The sequence below is a fragment of the Siphateles boraxobius genome, unplaced genomic scaffold, assembly GCF_051911475.1.
Source record: "Siphateles boraxobius isolate OS27281-9 unplaced genomic scaffold, OSU_SipBor_1 55, whole genome shotgun sequence".
Lineage (NCBI taxonomy): Eukaryota > Metazoa > Chordata > Actinopteri > Cypriniformes > Leuciscidae > Siphateles > Siphateles boraxobius.
The window spans coordinates 789,629-811,207 of NW_027509181.1; the positions used below are offsets into that span (position 1 = coordinate 789,629).

Genomic DNA, 21,579 nt, shown 5'->3' on the forward strand with positions numbered 1-21,579 from the left:
AGGGAGTCCCCAGACTCACGTCTGACTGACACCAGTCGGCTATTTTCCAAGGTTCCAGAGCCGAAACGCATTTCATGTCGACCCTGAGGCGAAACAGACCAGAGGTCCATGGGTGGAACTCGTGCTTTCAGCCATAACTGCAGTGGGCGTATGCGAAGCAGGCCCATCTGAAGTACCGAAGATGCCGAGGCCATGAGGTCCAGCATTTTCTGGAACCTTTTGAGCGGGACTATAGAACCGCGGCGAAAGGATTTCGCGGCGCGCTGAATGTCCAGTTCGCGCTCCGGCGACAGACGTGCTGTCATAGACAGCGAGTCCCGCACTGTTCCCAGAAAAGAGATTTTCTGGCTGGGAAACAGCGAACTCTTCGCCCAATTGACTGTGAGACCCAGATTCTCGAGATGCTCGAGTAATGTGGTTCTGTGTTTTGTTTGAGCTCTGAATGTGATCGAGCTAGAATCAGTCAATCGTCCAAGTAGTTCAAAACTCGCATGCCCTGAAGTCTCAGGGGTGCGAGGGCCGCGTCCATGTTCTTCGTAAATGTACGGGGTGCTAGGGATAGGCCGAACGGTAGAACTGTGTATTGATATGCCTGGCCCTCAAAGGCGAATTTCAAGAATCGCCTGTGACGTGACGCTATTTGTTTTTGGAAAAAGACGTCTTTCAGATCTATTGACATAAACCAGTCTCCCTGGCGCACTTGCGCAAGGATTTTCCTGGTTGTCAGCATTCTGAACTTGCGCTTCATAAGCGCTCTGTTCAGCTGTTGCAGATCTAGAATGGGTCTGAGACCCCCGTCTTTTTTCGGTACCAGAAAATATCTGCTGTATAGCCCCCCTTCGCTCTGAGCCTGAGATAAAGGTTCTATGGCCCCTTTGCTCAGCAGTTTCTCTATTTCGGCTCGAAGTAGATGAGATACTTCATTGTTTACCGTGGTTTCGACTCGCGCCGTGTAACGGCGGGGATGTCGAGCAAACTGTAGCGAATAGCCTCTTTTTATAGTGTTCAACACCCATTCTGATACCCTGGGAAGCTTTGCCCACGCCTCTGCGTGAATAGCTAGAGGTAGAATGAAATCCGGGCTCTGGCCGCGGCATAGCGTGCCAGTGTGCGAGGCGCGCCGATCACAGCGGGCAGCCTGGTCGCGCTCGAATTCTCTATGACAGATTGTGGAGAGAGAGCGAGCGGGAAAAACCCCATGGGGTTGAGCGTATCTGTGAGGGAATGTGGGCGCGGGACAGCGGGCACACTCACTGCACTGAAAACACCGTCGGCTTGCGCTGACTGAATGTGTGTCGGTTTCGTTTTTACAGAAACCGAGGGACACGTATCGTATAGTGTTTGTGGGCACTGCGTCGTGGGCACATGCACTAATTTTTTTTTTTTTTTTTTTCACAATCGACATGAGTCGATTTTATTTGTGCTAGTCCTGAACGTTGGCGGGCTGTGTCTGTGTGTGGGAATGGGCACTGAGACGTGGGCATTCTTACAACACCATCGGCCGTGGCCGGAATACCAGAAAATACACTCTTTTTGGGATTTTTCTGGGTCGCCGTAAAAATGTCATTTGTGTGCAGGCAAGCGGGCTGTGGTACCGGCTTGTTTACTGCGAAATACACTGGAACAGTCACATTGTTTGGAACTGACGAGCGAGAAGTTTTCGGTGGAGTCTGGCCGCGGCGAGACTTTAACACCGTGGGCCTTAGCTGACTACATGTGTGTTAGTTTCGTTTTACAGAAAATGTGGCACATGCAGTGTGTAGTGTGTGTACCTAACCTACCTCGTCCCATCCAGGAGCCACACGTGGAGGTTCCAGAGATCCGTACGAGGGTGCCATAGGGTGCCCCGTCCCTGAGAAAGAAGGTTCTTCCTCAGAGGGATCGGCCAGGGAGGTGCTGTCGCGAGGAGTACTAGTTCGGGGAACCAGGTCCGGTTGGGCCAGTAAGGGGCAACCAGAATGACCTGCTCCTCGTCCTCCCTGACCTTGCGCAAGGTCTGCGCAAGAAGGCTCACTGGGGGAAACGCATACTTGCGGCCCTGCGGCCAGCTGTGCGCCAGAGCATCCGTGCCGAGTGTGCCCTCGGTCAGGGAATAAAACTGGGTGCAATGGGTCGAGTCGTGAGAGGCAAACAGATCTATCTGTGTGTCCCCGAACTGGTCCCAAATCAGCTGAACCGACTGGGGATGGAGTCGGCATTCTCCAGGGAGTGGCTGAAGCCGTGAGAGCTTGTCGGCTGCACAGTTCAGCGCTCCGGGAATGAAAATGGCTTGAAGCGACCTCAGATGCTTCTGACTCCATAGGAGGAGGTGGCGAGTGAGTTTTGACATACAGCGGGAGCGTAGACCACTTTGATGGTTGATGTACGCTACAGTGGCGGTATTGTCTGAACGGACTAGTACGTGTTGACCCCTGAGCAACGCCCGTAAGCGGTGCAGGGCAAGGCGTACTGCCAAAAACTCGAGGCAATTGACATGCCATAGCCGCTGGGGTCCTGTCCAGGAGCCCGCAGCAGCATGTCCATTGCCCATGGTGCCCCAGCCCGTGGTGGAGGCATCTGTTGAGACAACAACATGCTGGGAAGCTCGTTCCAGGGGGACACCCGCCCTGAGAAAACTGAGGTTCGACCACGGGGTGAAGAACTGCCGGCAGGTCGGAGTAACTGGTACGCGGAGCGTGCCGTGTTGCGTGCCGTGTTGCCATGCCCACCTCGGTACTGGGTCGCGAAGCCAAAGCTGAAGCAGTCTCATATGAAGCAATCCGAGCGGCGTGGCCGCGGCTGCAGATGCCATATGCCCCAGGAGCCTATGAAAGAGTTTCAGTGGAACCGCACTCCTGCCCTCGAATTGTCTCAGGCAAGTCAGCAGTGACTACGCGCGCTCGCTCGTAAGCTGCGCGGACATGGCGACCGAGTCAATGTACATACCGAGAAAAGAGATCCTCTGCACGGGGCAAAGTTTGCTCTTCTCCCAGTTGACCCGAAGGCCCAGACGAGCTAGGTGCCGAAGCACTAGGTCCCTGTGTTTGCAAACCTGATCTCGAGAGTGAGCTAGGATCAGCCAGTCGTCGATATAACTCAGGATGCGAACCCCGTGTTCCCGAAGGGGAACAAGGGCAGCCTCGACGACCTTCGTGAAGATGCGAGGAGACAGGGCTAGCCCGAAAGGGAGAACCGCGTACTGGTATGCCTGCCCCTCGAAAGCAAACCGAAGGAACTGTCTGTGTCGAGGAAGAATGGAGACATGAAAGTAGGCGTCCTTCAGGTCGATCGCTGCAAACCGATCCTGGGGCCGTATGCATTCGAAAACGAGTTTGGCGGTGAGCATCTTGAACGGCATTCTGTGAAGGGAGCGGTTCAGCACGCGCAAGTCCAGTATTGGCCATAACCCACCGGTTTTCTTGGGGACCTCATCTCGGCTGGAGGGACAGTCTCGATTGCACCCTTCGCCAGCAGGGTGGCAATCTCTGCTCTCACGATAGGGGCATTGCCACTGACCAAATTGGAGCGGACTCCTCTGAAGCGGGAAGGAGACAGTGCAAACTGAATCGCATAGCCGAGCTTGACGGTCCGCGCGATCCAGCGGGACAGACGGGGAAGCTCTAGCCAGGCTCCCAGGAACTGAACCAGCGGGATCATGCGAACCACAGGCGTCCCCACGGAGGGGCAGCAAAGCGGAGTAACTGGCCCAGACGTGGCAACATAGCGGCCCGGTGTGGGGGCACAGTTAGCAACCGCGCCCTGGCAGAGGGGGCCAGGGGAGGACCAGGCTGGTCGTCAGCGCACCGACTGGCAGACTACTGCAACAGATCATCAGGAAAAACGCTCTCGCCATAGATCGCCGACACACCAACACTCGAGGTACTCGTTTGTGAAGCTGACAATTCAGAGATGGCTTGTGGAGAGAAGAATACACTTGGCTCCGAAGCGAAAACATATATGCATGTTGCCGGCTTCCACCTTTTATACCCACGAGGTGGGGCGGAGTTACGCCATGCAAATTCCGCAGACCCATGGCATTTCTTTGCCATTGGCTCGTTTTGTAATACTCGAAGTTGATAGGCTTTCTAAGCGAAACCCCATTCGTCGTCGTCCGACGTAACTCGGAGTGACAACAAAAGGGAACTACATCTTCAGCACAATGAAAATGTAAGGTATTTTATATATATATATATATATATATATATATATATATATATATATATATATACACTTTTTTATTTATATATAAATTAATTTAGCTAAAACTATGTTTAGATTGTTTGAATTAATTTTAGTAACATACTTGTTATTATTCTATATTTATAATCATTTCATTTAAAAACAGAGATTAGTTAATTTCATGGAACAGAGTTAGTGTGCAAAACAGCTTAGAAATTATATTAAATGATTTATTTATTTATTTTGGAAAATGTAAAAATGCTGTTTTCTGTGATGGTCGTGTTTAGGTGTACGGGATAAAATATGCTGTTGCAGTACAAAAATCATTACAGTAATCTACTAAAATATAAATAAAGATATGAATGTATTACAACTTTAAAGATTTTAATTTAAACAATCTTTTCATTTTAAAAGATCATATTTAAACTTTTACGATTATGCTTTGAAATAAATTTAGTACGTACATACAAAACTCCCAGCAAACATTTGGTCGTTTAATGACCGTTGAAAAGACGTCCGTCCGACACGTCCCGTCATGGTTGAAAAATAGTTCCAAAATGAAAGTTGAACGGACGTCTTTGACGTCATCTGACTGTGAATTCCACGCCTCTTCTTCGCGTCCCTGGACGTCTAAATGCGTCGTCATCTGTATGTTTAAATGTGTTTCTGCATTATTTAAGTGTATATATAAGCCTGCATATAAAATAATCACACACCAGTTGTGTAACATCGTGAAAGGCAATCAAGTCTTGAAGTTTACACATCTTGACAAAGGTTCTCAAAAAGGTCCAAAATTGGTCCAGTCAGACCTGACAGTCAATAAAAAGCTTTAATCACGTGTACATCACAAACAACACATTATTTGTGGACATAAGCAAAAAAGCAGCATGTTCTGATTTAGCACAACATTTTATTGATCTTGAACAGCAAAAATTTCTCTTAATTTTTTTTTAATGTTTAACATTTGTTAACCAAACTAAAAAATCAATTACAAAATACTGATTTATTATATAAAGGGATAGTTCACCCGAAAATGTAAATTCTATCATTTACTCACCATCATGTTCCAAACCTGTATGATTTTCTTTCTTATTCTGAACACAAAAGATATTTTGAAGAATGTTTGTAACCAAGCAAATAGAGCAACCATTGACTACCATTATTGTAGAAAAAATGATTATGGTAGTTAATGGGAAGCGACATATGCTTGGTTGCAAACATTCTTCCAAACAGCTTTGTGTTTAGCAAACATAGAAAGGTATACAGGTTTGAAACATGAGGTTGAGTAATGACAATTTTCATTTTTGGGTGAACTATCCCTTAAACATATTGTTTGGCTCATTTTTTGTATCCACCACCCCCAGCTCTTCCTGGAGCGCATTTCAGGTGTTCTGCCATTGCTACATCGATTTCAGAGTCTGTAGCATTTGGGCTCCACCTCTTCACAGCATCTAAGGGAAGAGAATATATTTATTTTTAAAATTAATAAAATTAAAAATTTGAGGTAAATGACATGCACTTATTTTCAAAATATTTTTATGGTCTACAGATAAATTTAAAAAACCATGGAACAAGATGAATGAATCATGGATGAAACATTAGAAAACGGTAATCAGCATGCATTACAACATGCATTTCACTTTATTGAATAAAAGATATTCTGCTTTAAATTGGTGTTAGATCATTTGGGGGGTGGGGGGAACAGCATTTGTCCCCTGCCTCTTCAATACCACTGTGGTGCCCTTGAGAAAGACCCTTAACTAGGTGTGTAACTGAGAAAGTGAACAGGACATTTCTGATAAAGACAGGTGGGCTGTGATGTCCCCTGAATAGATAAAGGTACCAATAAAAACTACATCAATATTCAAGGAACAAGAGATTTTTTAGATTGGCATATGCCCAAAATTACCTTGAATTACATCATATAAAGGCGTGGCTTTAAATGGCTTCTTTTCAAACTGGCCACCACCCCTCATATTAAATTTCGCCATTAAAGCATTTGACATCATTCTGTGAAAGAAATTTAGGATTACTTCACCTTAGAAAAACAACAAAATAAGGTCAATAAATCACAATTAACAGTAAAGTGCAGCGTAGCAATTGCATGCAATGTAAAAACATATACTTTCACAACTACTCATCTATCATGTAACAAGTACTTTGAGACAAGTAATCAATGTGGTTACATGGCTTACACTGAAATCATGTTTTGATTTCTTGTTTTCAGTCTGGCTGACTGTCTGAGCCAGTACAGACTTTTTAAAACTTCAGAACAAGTGATGTTTGACAAATTAAATTCAAGTAATATAATTGGCTGGGTTAATTATGGTGGGTAATCAATATGTATTTTCTTGAAATATTATACAGCAATACACAATTCAACAATTCAAGGGAAATACATACGTGTTCATAACTTTGTTCACGCAGTCTCTGACAGAAGATCCACCAACTCTGGACAGTAGCTTGACCTAAATGTGAAAACAATTGAAATAATGATATAGAAAGACAGATGGATATATATATATATACACAGTATATACACACACACATAAATACATACATATGTACTCACACCTGGACACATTTTATGATGTAAAAATCATACTATCAATATAAGTACACCTCAGGAAACATAAACATCATGGGACCTTTAAATGCATTTTATTTTACTGGCCAGTGTTTTAAAACCACCACATATAATATTTCTTACTTGTGGTTGACATGGGGTAGACGCTCTTTGAGGGTCTGGTGCCACCTATTTCAAAATGAAATAAAATAAAAATTGTAAAATGTTAAAGACTCGGAAGGTAAATTAATTATGTTCCCTGTAAATTATTTTTGACTACATTATAATGATTTCTTTATTCAGAATATGATCAAGATTGCATAGGTGGATGTGTTCGGGGAATTTGGCGGTTAGAAGTATAACGTCTAAAGCCACTTGAATGAACGAAATGACTCGAAAAAAGATTCTTTCATTTTGATGAACGAGTTCGAACAGTAGAGTCAGTAAAATGATCCGAACTTCCCGTCTATTTTTCTGCTATGTGAAAAAAATCGAGCAAAACGCGCCGGCGCGTTTGCCGACCCCAGAGGGTTAATAAGTTATAGTAATAACTTTGACTGTATCATTAAACATACTTTATACTATGGTATACCGTTGTAAAAAAAAGTAATTTTTAGCCTAAGTTAGCTAATTTTAGCCAAACAAAGTAAATTTCACTTGACAATGTGGGCATCATATCATTCGGATTCATTCATGTCAAACAAGTAAAACACAAGCACGTTAATCTAATAATACAAAACGTACTTACCCAACAGTAGATTTTTAATTATATCGATTCAATTCCTCCTCTCCTCGTGGTTGTCATGTTCCGGAGTCTATGGGGAGAACGTGTTAACATCTTGCGAGATAATCTATTCTATTGCGGGTTTTGTGATATCGCGAGATCTTTTGTTACTACATCTTGACAGTAATGAAAGCTTTAGCTTAAGTTCTGTCAGGAAGACTCAATCAGCGCGTCATGCATTACCTCATTCCTATCCAATCAGGTGTTAGCAGTCACAGTATAAAAGATTGGTACTTACACTTGTCTGAGTTCGCAGATGCTGACGCTGCCATTCATTTCGACACCTGTCGTTGCAGCACGGGTCGTGTCGTTGGTTTGATCTCACCGGCTCTGGCGGTGCGCGAGTGCGAGACACGCGTGCAGGAAACCAGCGCATGGGCTTAAATCTCATGATCTCCTTACATGGTTTTCAAGTTCAACTTTCAAGGCTTTTACGCTGGTTTCCAAGTTTTAGTAGGCGCTTGCAGCAGCCATTGTTAACTTACCCCCTTTACTTTGACAAACTTCATTTAGGTAAGTATATTAACTTGGCTACTCAGCTGCTCACTTCATCAGCGGTAAAGTTCAAATTGGTGACGCAGCAGTTTTCTTAAACTGCTGATTCAGAGATTGCAACGCAACATACTGTAACGCTTAAACAGTAGGACCGGATAGCTCGCTGAACTGTTGTAGCAAAGTGTAAGCAGATTCACGTAACTGTCACAGCTCAGTGGTAATTTATTTTTTAGCGTCGTTGACTCCGCGCTCATAGGGTGTAACGTCTGTCAGAGTTTGTTGTCTGCCCAGATGAAAAATAGGAAAGACAGTGCAAACGAACTGGTAGTTCCACGAGTCTTTTATAGTTGCTTTCTTTCAGTTAAGCACACTCTTCACATACATGCCGAAAGAGCGGATGTTAACAGGGAAAAGAAAACACTCCGTAAAACGCTACTAATCAAAGTGGAAGTAAACAGATTATAATAAAACAGCAGTCAGCGATAGAGCGGTCATCTTCCTCTTAGTGCGAGCATTCACCTTCTCACTCTGCGTGCGCGCTCACATAAGAACAGCACGCATACAATAACGTACGCCATAGAAGAAGTCATCTTAAAGGCATATAAACATTAATATCATGAACACTATTTAACACTAGGTGGCCGTTACAAGGGCAGTTTGCTAAATACATCAACTGCATTGCCGAACAGAATTAAACAAGTTTAAGAGCAAATTAAATATTAAATGGGATCTATATATTTTCAGCTCGCACTCCTCATCTGCTCACTCAACATTGTGAGAGCACCTTAGTTCCATCTTAAAGGAGCAGTAGACTATACCTATCAACTTGTTTATGCCATTCTTAAATTCGTTATCGCTTCGGCATTTATGGAGACGTTTTTGCAAATCACTTTCCAATCACAAACATCTCTACTCACACCTAGATGATTGCAGACTTCCTAAAAATAAATAAATAAATCGTAAAATGTGAAAAACATGTAAATGACCATGTCTTAAAAGAAAGAAGCTGAGCTTAAGAGCAAGTTGGTCATTGGACGTTAATCATGCTTAGAAGATGGTAGCATACGTAGGGCTTAATGGGCATGTAGCAGGAGTATATAATTCAAAGGAAAGAAATTCTATATTTACAAGTGCTGATAATTCTCTATAACAATTTTACATTATATATATATATATAGTATCATATCATCCATATATTTTAAATACTTAAGTTTTAAGTTCTTCAATAACAAAAACACGGTATAATCGCCATAACTCAAATTTTTCTGGTGACGAATCCAATGACTTTTGTTATAGAAATATTTACATTATATGTATTTGGTATTAAATGTACAGAGAAGGCAGACTAAGGATGCTCAGGTCAAAGGTCATTTACTTAGCCAAAACAAGCTTAACACAGTAGAATTAACAGGAGTTATAAGTTAGATTATAACATCTAAACCAATCACCAGAACAAATCACAGTCAAGGAGACTCAAGTGACATATTTACTCATCTGTACAATTTAAATGTTAATTTATTTCTATTCAAGGGACTCCTCGGTTGCCATGGCGAGAGATTCTCAGCCAAAAAAAAAAAAAAACTTTCTTCCTACAAGAGCAACTCGAGAGTATGTCAGGTATATGCTGCGCAGCTGAGAAATGGATACTACGCTCAAAAGTCAACATTAGAATATCAGTGTGATTGAGGTAGTATCTTATCGCTATGCCATCACCTTACTTCAGGTAAGTATCGTACTAAGATTAATAAGATTAAGATTTAGCGGTTAGAAGATTTACCAAGCCTGCTCAGGCTTAGTTCATCCGCGCTTCACAAAAATTTACCCTATAGCGGCTGTTAACATCCTTTCGGGTTCGAAGAGATTGCAAAACGTATACGTTGTATGTGCTAACAAGCTTGGTCTAACAAAGTCTCTAATTGGATGATTAAGGTCGTTCACATTCTGGCCCTGCAATTCATCAGCTACGGGCATTCGTGCTTTAGTCTTCAGGCTTCAGACAACCTTTGCCCTTTAGCAACCCATATTCATCACCCTGCCCTCTAACAGAGTTCAAATTACTCTCTCTGCTCAATCCAGCTAGACCGTATATCACCGAAGGCTTGGCTCCCTACTCCTAAGAAACGTATTCTGCCTTATTTGTTTATAATGTTCGCTTTTCTTTTCAGATTCTTCTATTTCCATTCTGATCACGGCCGGTTGTTCCTTCGTCATCAACAAATACGAAACCAATGCGTGATTGGTCTCCGGTGCCCCTAGGGCGTGTGAAAGGTTTGGGTCGGAATACCCCACGGATGTTTTTGTATAACATGCTGGAATTGTCATTCGAGGGTGAGTAAAGCGCATAGTTTTTGTCTGTCCCTTTGGATGCTGTTGGGCTGCTGCTCCCGACACGGGGCGGAATTTCAACAGCTTGTTCGCAGTTTCGATTACCTCTCACAGAAAAATTTCAAAACTATTAGCTTCATGTTCAAACCGAAGTCAGATGGAGAGACTCAAGAGGCGTCAACATGTAGCAACATTCCGAATGGTTAGCAACATTCCGAATGGTTAGCAACATTCCGTATGGTTAGCAACATTCCGAACGGTTAGTTGACAAATGTAGCTTATGCATAGCTATTTTCTAGTCACTAGCTATTTTTAGCTATTCCGTCTCGAAATTCTATAAATATGCTCCATCGGCAGGATTCATGTAAAATTAGGGTTGTGATGCACTAACCTAGGTGGAATGCGTGGTTCCTCTCAGCGCTGTTGTAGTCCTTAAAAGGAATTTCTAAATGAAATTCTCCCATTGCTCGAACTTTGAGTGTTTTAACTTTGCATATGTTGGTTATGCTTAAATGGCAACATTACACACTAAGAAAGTTAGGAAAGTAAATCCATCCAACCAACCTTTTATTACCTCCCGTCCGCAACAGTCTCTTTTCCTATTGTTATATTCAGATTGTAACCGGGTTGGTTACAGTGTTCATGACTCATGCATCCAGGGGATTCACTCCGACCTTACCCATGGCCTTTTCTGATTCGGTTTCTCGCCTAATTTTTTTACTCTTCTTAAGAACTCTAAGAATGACTCTCAAGGCTCAGGTATCACATTAACATTTCTAAAATGGTGATTAAATCTGTCCCTTCTCATCTATGAAAAAAAAAATTCTATTTATCTTAACTACTGGAGCACCTCTCTCTAAAGCCTGGTTTAGGACTCATTTAGTTTCTGCCCACAAAGCTGCTGTTTACCCCCCTCCCTTTATACCGGTCATTCGTTCCGGATCGGGGCAGCCACCACAGCAGCCGAACGAGGTGTGTCTACATCAGCCATCAAAATAATGGGAAGATGGTCTTCCTCAGCTTTCGAATCCTACATAAGAACTGATTCAAAAATTATCATCGAAGCCCAGCAAGCTCTCCATTAATAATCGAGGTAAATCCTCTCGCAACTACTGGTGGTGGTGGTACTACGTTATCCACTTGAGCGCAGTTCAATTTGCACTATCTGATAACGCCCCTCTGTACTCGTCTGCGTTTGTGTTTTGTCCCGCGGTGTCTCCGCCCGTCTTCTGTCTTTATGTGATCCTCCTCGGCCACTAGTTTAGCTGTGGTCCGTGCAGGCTATCATAGCTTTGTCCTTACGGTCCATCGCTGCCTGGTCTGTCTGGTCTAGTGGCCTTGTTTCGTGAATATTGTCTTTCATGTGGCATTAGCGGCCGGTGTGGCTCCTAAGCGGTCTCGTCTCTGTGGTCTCCCATGGCCGTGTGGCCTATCGTGGCCTTGTCCTCTAAGGTCCATCTTGGCCTAGTGACCTCTAGGGGTCCTGGTTTTATGTGGCTCTATGGCCGCGTCTACGATTAGCTCGTTATGTGTGGCATATTGAAGCCTGTCCTATATGTGGCCATCCGTGGTCTGTGGTCCATCGCGACCTTCTGCGTGGCTTAGCAGCTCTGTCTTATAGGTTTGTCTTCATGTGGCATTAGCGGCCGGTGTGGCTCCTAAGCGGTCTCGTCTCTGTGGTCTCCCATGACCGTGTGGCATACCGTGGCCTTGTCCTCTAAGGTCCATCGTGGCCTAGTGACCTCTAGGGGTCCTGGTTTTATGTGGCTCTATGGCCGTGTCTACGATTAGCTCGTTATGTGTGGCATATTACAGCCTGTCCTATATGTGGCCATCCGTGGTCCATGGTCCATCGTGACCTTCTATGTGGCTTAGCAGCTCTGTCTTTTAGGTTTGTCTTCATGTGGCATTAGCGGCCGGTGTGGCTCCTAAGCGGTCTCGTCTCTGTGGTCTCCCATGGCCGTGTGGCCTACCGTGGCCTTGTCCCCCAAGGTCCATCGCGGCCTAGTGACCTCTAGAGGTCTTGGTTTCGTGTAGCCTAATGGCTGTGTCTATGATTAACTCGTTATGTGTGGGCTATTGAAGCCCGTCGTACATGTGGCTACCAGGGCCTGTGGTCAAGCTGACCCCGTGTTTATGTGGTCTTGCGTGATGGTCCATTGGGCCCGGTTCTATATAAATATATAAATAAATAATTTCGTAAATAAATATTCATCATCTTATCTGTATTCTTCTTTCTCCTTTCAGGAACCGCAGGATCCACGACTGGTGGGTATATTTATTTACAGTTCTTTGGGGGTGGGCTCCGTCCTCGTGTAATTATTCTTCCACTTCTCTTTGGGGGTCGGCTGCGGCCCCGCCTTCATCTCAGGCGGGACATGCAGATTCGGCTAACCTCGCTTTGCTCGCTAAGGACGGGGCCTAGGCCAAAGAACTTATAAATTTATGCTTGCTGAGCTGCCAATAAATGTATACAGCTTTTCAATTAATCTCCCGAGTCTTTCTGGTAGAAATGAAAGCTTTAGCTTAAGTTCTGTCAGGAAGACTCAATCAGCGCGTCATGCATTACCTCATTCCTATCCAATCAGGTGTTAACAGTCACAGTATAAAAGATTGGTACTTACACTTGTCTGAGTTCGCAGATGCTGACGCTGCCATTCACCTCCATCCTCCCCAACCACCACCAAGATGGTACCTTCCCCTCCATCCTCCCCATCACCACCACCAGGGTGGTCCCTTCCTTCAGGGGGTCGGCTGCGCCCCCGCCTTCATCTCAGGCGGGACATGCAGATTTGGCTAACCTCGCTTTGCTCGCTAAGGACGGGGCCTACGCCAAAGAACTTATAAATTTATGCTTGCTGAGCTGCCAATAAATGTATACAGCTTTTCAATTAATCTCCCGAGTCTTTCTGGTAGAACAGTTTTGGCAATTACATCCAACTCAGACATAAATGGTGACTGGATATATTTCTGTTTTACATGTATATGCATACATTCCATAAAAAAATATAACAACGAACACATCAGGTACACAGTTTGAAATAATGACTACAATGCAGTGGCTTATTTGCACTCACAACCACACTGGGTACTTTGTGATTATAATTTATTTAAACAAGATAAAGTAAATATATTTAATTTGTATACAAATCGTGTATTTCATAAAGATAATTCCTGTTTTTTTTTTTTTGTCTTGCTTGACTAGACGTGTAAAGGACGTCAGTGGACGTCTTCACAACCACTTAAAAACTACTTGGGCAATTAAATTAATTATTGCAGTATTAACCATGCAAGGATTAAGCACAGTTTTTGCATATTTCACAAGGATTGCATAGAGGGTCATGATGGACTATAAATGCACGTGCAAAAGACGTCCTCTCACCCGACACATTATATAGTGAACTACACGTAGCTAAAAGCCAAAATGACAATTATACATGCAACCCCAGAGAACTGTAGACATGTACAAATGTATCTAAATGCATTTTTGTGAAATGTTCTGTTACATATTTTTACTGATTTATGCCGTCCTACCGCGACTATTTTTGGCCAGGGACACGACGTTGCCGTCGGACCAATGTTTGCTGGGCTTTGGCTCTGAAAAGGCGTTAGCAGACTAACATTACGCGATGCACAGAGGCTCATCTGCTCTGTCACCCTATATCCTGAAGCTAACATTATTGTCAGTATTTCTCTGAAGATGTGCTGGTGTTCGGAAGGACAGCCTATCAATGGGGGTCGGGCTGAGGCATCACAGATTCTAAATGTCTTCATTGTTGCTCTCTCACTAAAGATAGGCCTATGTGATGATTTTCTCACAGATACTACTTAAGGAATTATTGAACATTTCACACAATGTGTGAGATGACTTGTGAGACCCCCAAATTTCTTTACATGCTTTACATTAAAAAGTTCTTTACATGCTCCCTGATAGGGATGGGACGATTACCCGTTTCACCATAAACCACGATAAAATGTACTGACGGTTAGTAATATCGTTTAAAATTCAATTATCATTAAAACCGTGTTTGATTATCGCAATTTTAATAACTCACTATAAATCTTGTCCAGCCAGCAACAGTTTGACGCAGGCGCGCAGCGCGCCATGTTTTTTTTTTTTTTTTTTTTCGAGAAGGAATGGCTGAATGGTTCTAGTGGACTAGGGATGGAACGGTATGAAAGTTTCATATCACAATTATAGTGACCAAAATTATCGTGATTATCAATATTATCACGGTTTTGTTAAAACGAGGAAAGTGTTAAAAAAAGAACTGATGCTCACACTGAAAACATTTCAACAAGTTTTATATTTGAGAATCAACTAACAACAAATAAAACGAGCAGCTCTATGCACTTTTTAAAGCAAGATTCTATTCTGTGGTATTTCCTTCCTTATAATGACCAATGCGCGCAATGTTGTTTTTTTTTTATTATTCGAGAAGGAATGGCTGAAGGCAGTGACCGTGTTCGGGAGATTTTTCAGCCTTTTAAAAGGACCAAATCTGAGGTGTGGTCATATTTTGGCATTTACAAAAATCCTGAGGGAAACTTAATCTAGGATGGTCACTCTGTCAGCAGAACATGCACAAAAAAGTCGCTGCAATAGAGGTAAACACTTCGAATCTGCCTAATCGTCCTGTGTGACCATCATCCACTGTTGTAGCGAACGCAAGGCAAGTTAACTCTGCACAAAATGTTGTTTTGAGTTGAAATATTTTATCTCACTCACTTGAAATAAACTTGAAGCTTCCGCGAAGAAAAGTTTGCAGCAAGTGGCTTTGAGCCAAAGACGAACGAACAAGTTCAAACAAGACTATTAAGAGTCACATTTAAGAGATAATAATGTATATTCATTGTACACTTATAACACCGATTTTTTTTTTTACCACATAATTACGGGGACAAATTGAATAGAGATTAATGTCTCTAGCCTATTCTTGGCTGTTGAATCCATTTTGTACAGCGTACAAAACTCGTCTAGACAAGATGATCACAACAATATTATCAAATTCTGTAACCAATAAATCAACCCTGATTTAATATTCAATACAATCAAAAAAGGAGACGCAAGATGACAAGTTGTATTTGAATGAAATGAGAGCGCGCGTCCGTTGTGATGCATGAATGTGCGCTGTTATAATATGTTGCTATTGACGACGGTCATTATAAGGAAGGAAATGCCACAGAATATAATCTTGCTTTAAAAAGTGCATAGAGCTGCTTGTTTTATTTGTTGTTTGTTGATTCTCAAATATAAAACTTGTTGAAATGTTTTCAGTTTGAGCATAAGTTCTTTTTTAACCCTTTCATCTTGTTTTAAAGGTGCAGTGTGTGACTTTTAGCGACATCTAGCGGTTCGGTTGCGAGTTTACACTAAGGGCTCAGCCCACCGCTCACCCCTCCCTTTCAAAGAAGCTATCATGTCTCAAACGGGACAAACATCGTCGTCTGAGACAGCAGAGAATAGCCAGAGTAAACCAAGTTTCTGTACCACAGTCCATTATAAACCACATCATGGATAAAGTTTACAAAGCCATAGTCAGGTGAGGATCAAGGGTCTTAATATATAATATAATAATAGTAATCAGCTGATTGTCTCACGAACGTAACCAGCACATTTCTACCCACATAGCAAACCCATAATACAGTGAGGGAGAAGAACCACATGAAACTATGCAACTATATATTTTTTCTAACAGGGTAGTAAAATTTTAGATGGCTAATATGAGCTGTTACTGTGGCTGAGCTGGTTAAAGCGTAAAGCCTTGTTTATACTGGACGCGTCCGCATGAGCCCAAAGGTGCGTGCGGCAAAAATGACGTGATTGTAACAGTGCGCGCGCCTCGCATCCCCTAGACACCATTTACTACACACAATAGGCTTTTTTTCTCTGATTTTGGAAACTCGTTCGACTTAAAATGCTTCCAAGATCGTCAAGATCCCCCCCCAAGAAGTCATTTCAGCTGATTTGGGACCAGTTCGGGGACGCGCAGATAGATCTGTTTGCCTCTCACGACTCGACCCATTGCGCCCAGTTTTATTCCCTGACCGAGAGCACGCTCGGCACGGATGCTCTGGCGCACAGCTGGCCGCAGGGCCGCAAGTATGCGTTTCCCCCAGTGGGCCTTCTTGCGCAGACCTTGCGCAAGGTCAGGGAGGACGAGGAGCAGGTCACTCTGGTTGCCCCTTACTGGCCCAACCGGACCTGGTTCCCCGAACTAGTACTCCTCGCGACAGCACCTCCCTGGCCGATCCCTCTGAGGAAGAACCTTCTTTCTCAGGGACGGGGCACCCTATGGCACCCTCGTCCCGATCTTTGGAACCTCCACATGTGGCTCCTGGACGGGACGAGGCAGGTTTGAGTACCCTACCACCAGCGGTGGTGGCTACCATCACTTCCGCTAGAGCGTCGTCCACGGGACACGTCTATGCGTTGAAGTGGAACCTCTTCGTCAACTGGTGGTCCTCACCGAGAAGACCCCTGTAGATGCTCGATCAGCGTTGTGCTTTCCTTCCTTCAACAGGGGTTTGAGCGAAGGCTGTCTCCCTCCACCCTGAAGGTCTATGTTGCCGCCATTGCCGCACACCATGACCTCATCGAAGGTAAGTCGGTGGGGAAGCACGACCTGGTCATCAGGTTCCTGAGAGGAGCGAGGAGACTAAATCCACCTCGTCCTCCACTCGTTCCCTCTTGGGACCTCTCAGTGGTTCTAACTGCCCTGAAGAGTGCTCCCTTTGAGCCTCTGCAATCAGTCGAGCTTAAGTTCCTGTCTATGAAGACAGCGCTCCTGGTTGCACTGGCCTCCATCAAGAGGGTTGGGGACCTGCACGCATTCTCCGTTGACGAAGCGTGCCTGGAATTCGGGCCGGCTTACTCTCACTTGATCCTGAGACCCCGGCCTGGATACGTGCCCAAGGTTCCTACCACTCCCTTTCGGGACCAGGTGGTGAACCTGCAAGCGCTGCCCCCGAAGGAGGCAGACCCAGCCTTGGCACTGCTCTGTCCAGTACACGCTCTCCGCGCCTATGTAGACAGAACACAATGTTTCAGGACCTCAGTCCAGCTCTTTGTCTGTTATGGTGGGAAGCTGAAGGGAAAGGCTCTCTCCAAGCAAAGGTTGTCTCACTGGATAGTAGACGCCATTGCTTTGGCATACCAGCAGCAAGGTCGACCGTACCCCCTTGGTGTGACTGCCCACTCCACCCGAAGTGTGGCGTCCTCTTGGGCTCTAGCGCATGGCGCCTCGCTAACAGACATCTGTAGAGCTGCAGGCTGGGCGACACCTAACACATTTGCCAGATTCTATAATCTCCGAGTGGAGCCTGTGTCCTCTCGTGTACTCGCTTCAACCAGCTAGTACCGGACCCGCTCAGGTGTCTTCGCTTGCTCGCCATTCCACTCCACGGACTGGATACGTGCAATATTTCCTCAGGTGAGCTTCCCCGAAAGCCCTGAGCTCCTCCAGCACTCCTGACGTCGGCGCCAGTGTCTATTGCCTGCGCGTCGGCTAGGTGCCTCCCGTGTGCATGGTCCCTCCTCTGAGCGACCCCACATGTATATTTCCACTGTAAGCCTCTCTGAGCATGTGTCTTTCCCTTGGCAAGCCACCTTGCCACCCCTGGGGTTGAAATATTCCACCTGCGGCTGGACACCCCAGTGTTTTCCATATGTTTCCTACGGGTCATATGTGTATTCTCTGGGTCATATGTGTATTCTCTAAGTCCCCCCCCCCCCCCCCCCTCTGGGTTGGCATTAATTGCATACTTCCCCTAAGCTTTGGATATGCTTCCCAGTGTACCTTGGTATTCCTGTGATAAATGGAGTCCTTCGTCCAAGCTGACAGGGATCTCGATTTACGCAGGGCACTGGAAGACAGCTGAGAAGGTGGCGTGATTAGACTGGTAACCCCATTCGTCGTCATCCGACGTAACTTGGAGTGACAACGAAAGGGAACGTCTACGGTTACGTATGTAACGCTCGTTACCTGAGTAGGGAACGGAGACGTTACGTCTGCCTGCCACTTTCCGCTGTACCGCGGGGATCACCTGAGCTCAGTCTTGGCTCCTCAGCGAAGAAACAGATCTGCTTGCTGCCGGCTTCCTCCTTTTATACCCACGAGGTGGGGCGGAGTTACGCCATGCAAATTCCGCAGACCCATGGCATTTCTTTGCCATTGGCTCGTTTTCTAATACTCGAAGTTGATAGGCTTTCTAAGCAAAACCCCATTCGTCGTCATCCGACGTAACGTCTCCGTTCCCTACTCAGGAAACGAGGGTTACATACGTAACCGTAGACATTGTTTGTATTAGATCTGATCGGGAGTACAATAATTTGATTAGACAAGCAGCTAATTCTGAGAACGTAGATATGTTGTACAAGTTGTTAGCAATAGTAGAAGACCAAGACCAAAACATTACTGACATAAATACAAAATAAATAAATAAATGAATAATTTTGCAGATTCAACCACTGTCTTGCATAGCCTACCTTTTAATGCGAGAGCTTTCGTGAACTGTTGTTCACTCTCAGGGTGCTTTTACACTGGACTCGTTTGCTGCGGTCCGAGGCCGAGCGCGATTGTTCCCGGCGTCCGAAACGTGCACGGCGCATGATAGAAAACACGACGGGGGTCAATATATTGTGTTTTTTATTAATTTGGTGCTATTATGCATAGCTGAGTATACAACACAGGTTTACTGTGTGAGTGTGTGTGTGTGTCACATAAGCTGTCTTTCCGCTGCTTGCAAATGGACTCTTTTGAGGAGACAGTGGATTTCCATTAATTTGTTGCCCTGATTGCACGCACTATGCGCAAATACTCTGTAGACTCACTCTTGCTCGTATCCAAGGTAAATCTTCATCCCTTGCATGTGTTTTATTTAACTAAATACATCATAATCGGCTAAAACGCATTCGCAGGACAGTTTACTTCCTGAACAAGTGTGCACCCAGGTCAGTGTTGCTTTCATACACGCGCGAACCGCAGCACGGTTCAGGAGCAACCGAACTCAGACCCCCTCTTCCAGGTAGTCTTGGGTTCAATACCCCAGTGCGCACCCGGGTCCACATGACAGTGTTCACATTAGCGATTTTTCATGCGAACCGTGCCCAGTTCCGAACTAAACTGCCAGTGTGAAAGGGTCATCAGTTTCAAGAGAGCACCGCGCAGACAAATATACTGTGAGTGATGCTGCGGAGCGAGCGGGAAAACCTGGAGCGGATTGCCGGAATCAGCGGAATGCTTTGAGCGGAGCGGTGGGGAAGAGGGGCACCTCAGTCGATGAGGGCAGATGGGCAGTGGCTCTAGCCACCGGGCCACCCCTGTGCACGGCCCTATAGCTCAATGAACACACACACATACACACACACGCACGCGCATACACACACGCGCACACACACACACACACACATGCACATACTCACACACATACGCACGCACACACATTCCTCCTTCTCTCTGAATCACAGACTGTCAGATACCGGTGTGAGAGGGAATCACGCGGGGAACTTTTCGACTTTAACCCAATTCTTCAGTACTCTGAAACAGTGAGATGATTTTATTTTTTGCTTTGAAAAGATTTTTTATAACCATTTCATTTATATAATTTTAAAGATCAATGTTTTTCAACTCTAGTGTAAAATATATGTCATTATTAGAATAATTCTGAAATATTATATTTGTAAATGACTAAATGTACATTTCATTTATATAATTTTAAAGATCAATGTTTTTCAACTCTAGTGTAAAATATGCAACATAAAAACTATTTCCCTTTTGAGGGAACTCGCCTCCGCGTGATTACGTCTGAAGCACGTATGTCAACTAGTCCAATGGAATGAATGAGCGTCACGGGCGGGTGACGTCATGACCAGGAAGAGATAAAAGCACATCCGGTGCGTTACTCGCGTTAGCTTTTGTGCCTCAGCAAAGCGCTCTGTGTCAAAACTGTCTGTGAATATTCATTGTCGTCTGTCTGATATATATATATATATATATATATATATATATATATATATATACACACACACACACTGTGGAAACAAAACAATTGCACAAACTCTGTGTTCTCTCTGCTTGCGTTATTTACCGAGAATGCATTCCTGTGGATCGCAAATAGGATCTCTTTACGGGGTTGGAGACGGGTCCGCGGATTTTATCTCCTCCCTTTCCACGAGGGATCCATTGCTCTCTCTCCAGTCTCGGAAGCCCGCGCTGCAGCTTTTCCGCCCGGGGAGAGAGAGATAAATGCTTCAGTGCTCTACCTCCGAGGAGTTAGATTTGCTGGGCATTGAAAGTGACACACAATCATGGAGGAAGTGGATTTGCTATCTCTTTCCCCAGCGAATGAGATATATATATATATATATATATATATATATATATATATATATATATATATATATATATATATTAGTTTTTATATTATAATTAAAATAAATAAATATATATATAAAAATAGAAAGAAAAGAAAAAAAATATATATATATAATAGTTTTTATATTATAATTAAAATAAATAAATGTATATATAAAAATAGAAGAAAAAAAAATATACATATATATATAATAGTTTTTATATTATAATTAAAATAAATAAATGTATATATATATACAAATAGAAAAAAAAAAATATATATATATATATATATAAAAAAATAAAGCTGGTGGAGGTGTTTCTAAGACTGTAGATAAATTAAATATTTAATGGCCAGCAGAAATAAGGGGGCGCTCGTCCTAAAAATAAAGAAAAAGTTTCCTTCCCTCTATTTTTTCACCTCCATCAAGGGGGCCTTCCATTTTTTCCCGATCTGCACAGCGAGCTGTCTAGATCATGGAAAAAGCCTTACTCATCTTGTCTTTTAGCCCCCAAGTTCACGTATGTTCAGATATTAGGGGGTTAAGAGAGTATGGCTATGGGGTAATACCCCGGGTAGAACAGACGCTTGCGAGCTATCTGTCTCCCGGTTCAGTATCATCCCTGAAGGTATCGGCTTCTCTCACTAAACCATTAAAGAAAACTAGTTTTAATCTATTGGGAAAAGCATTTACGGCAGTGGGTGTAGCAGGAGGTTGCTTGCACACTATAGTAGTGCTACAAGCATATCAGGCTGACCAGCTGGAGTATTTGGACAGAAGTTAGGGAGTTTGGCCCGATGGGGTTTGAGAACTTTGTTGGGCCACAGATTTATCTCTCATGGATACTAAGGAGACCGTCTGAGCAATTGGGCGGTCTATGGCAGCCCTTGTGGT

The 21,579-nt window shown here is 44.0% G+C and overlaps 1 protein-coding gene and 1 long non-coding RNA gene across 6 annotated transcripts in view; both read right to left on the minus strand.

Annotated features, from left to right (window-relative positions):
• Positions 1–21,579, minus strand: part of plxdc1 (plexin domain containing 1) — a 540,924-nt gene that overhangs the window by 464,542 nt on the left and 54,803 nt on the right. The gene's annotated exons all lie outside the window — the stretch shown is intronic.
• On the minus strand, positions 4,883–7,526 carry LOC143714604 (uncharacterized). Of its 3 annotated transcripts, none has more exons than XR_013195563.1 (5): positions 7,473–7,526; positions 6,869–6,913; positions 6,562–6,626; positions 6,068–6,168; positions 4,883–5,609 (listed from the first exon to the last, which is right to left on the minus strand). It is a non-coding gene; the product is annotated as an uncharacterized LOC143714604 (long non-coding RNA). The 3 variants fall into 3 exon arrangements; XR_013195564.1 differs by having other exon boundaries at positions 5,190–5,609; positions 6,562–6,620; XR_013195562.1 differs by lacking the exon at positions 7,473–7,526 and having other exon boundaries at positions 6,869–7,277.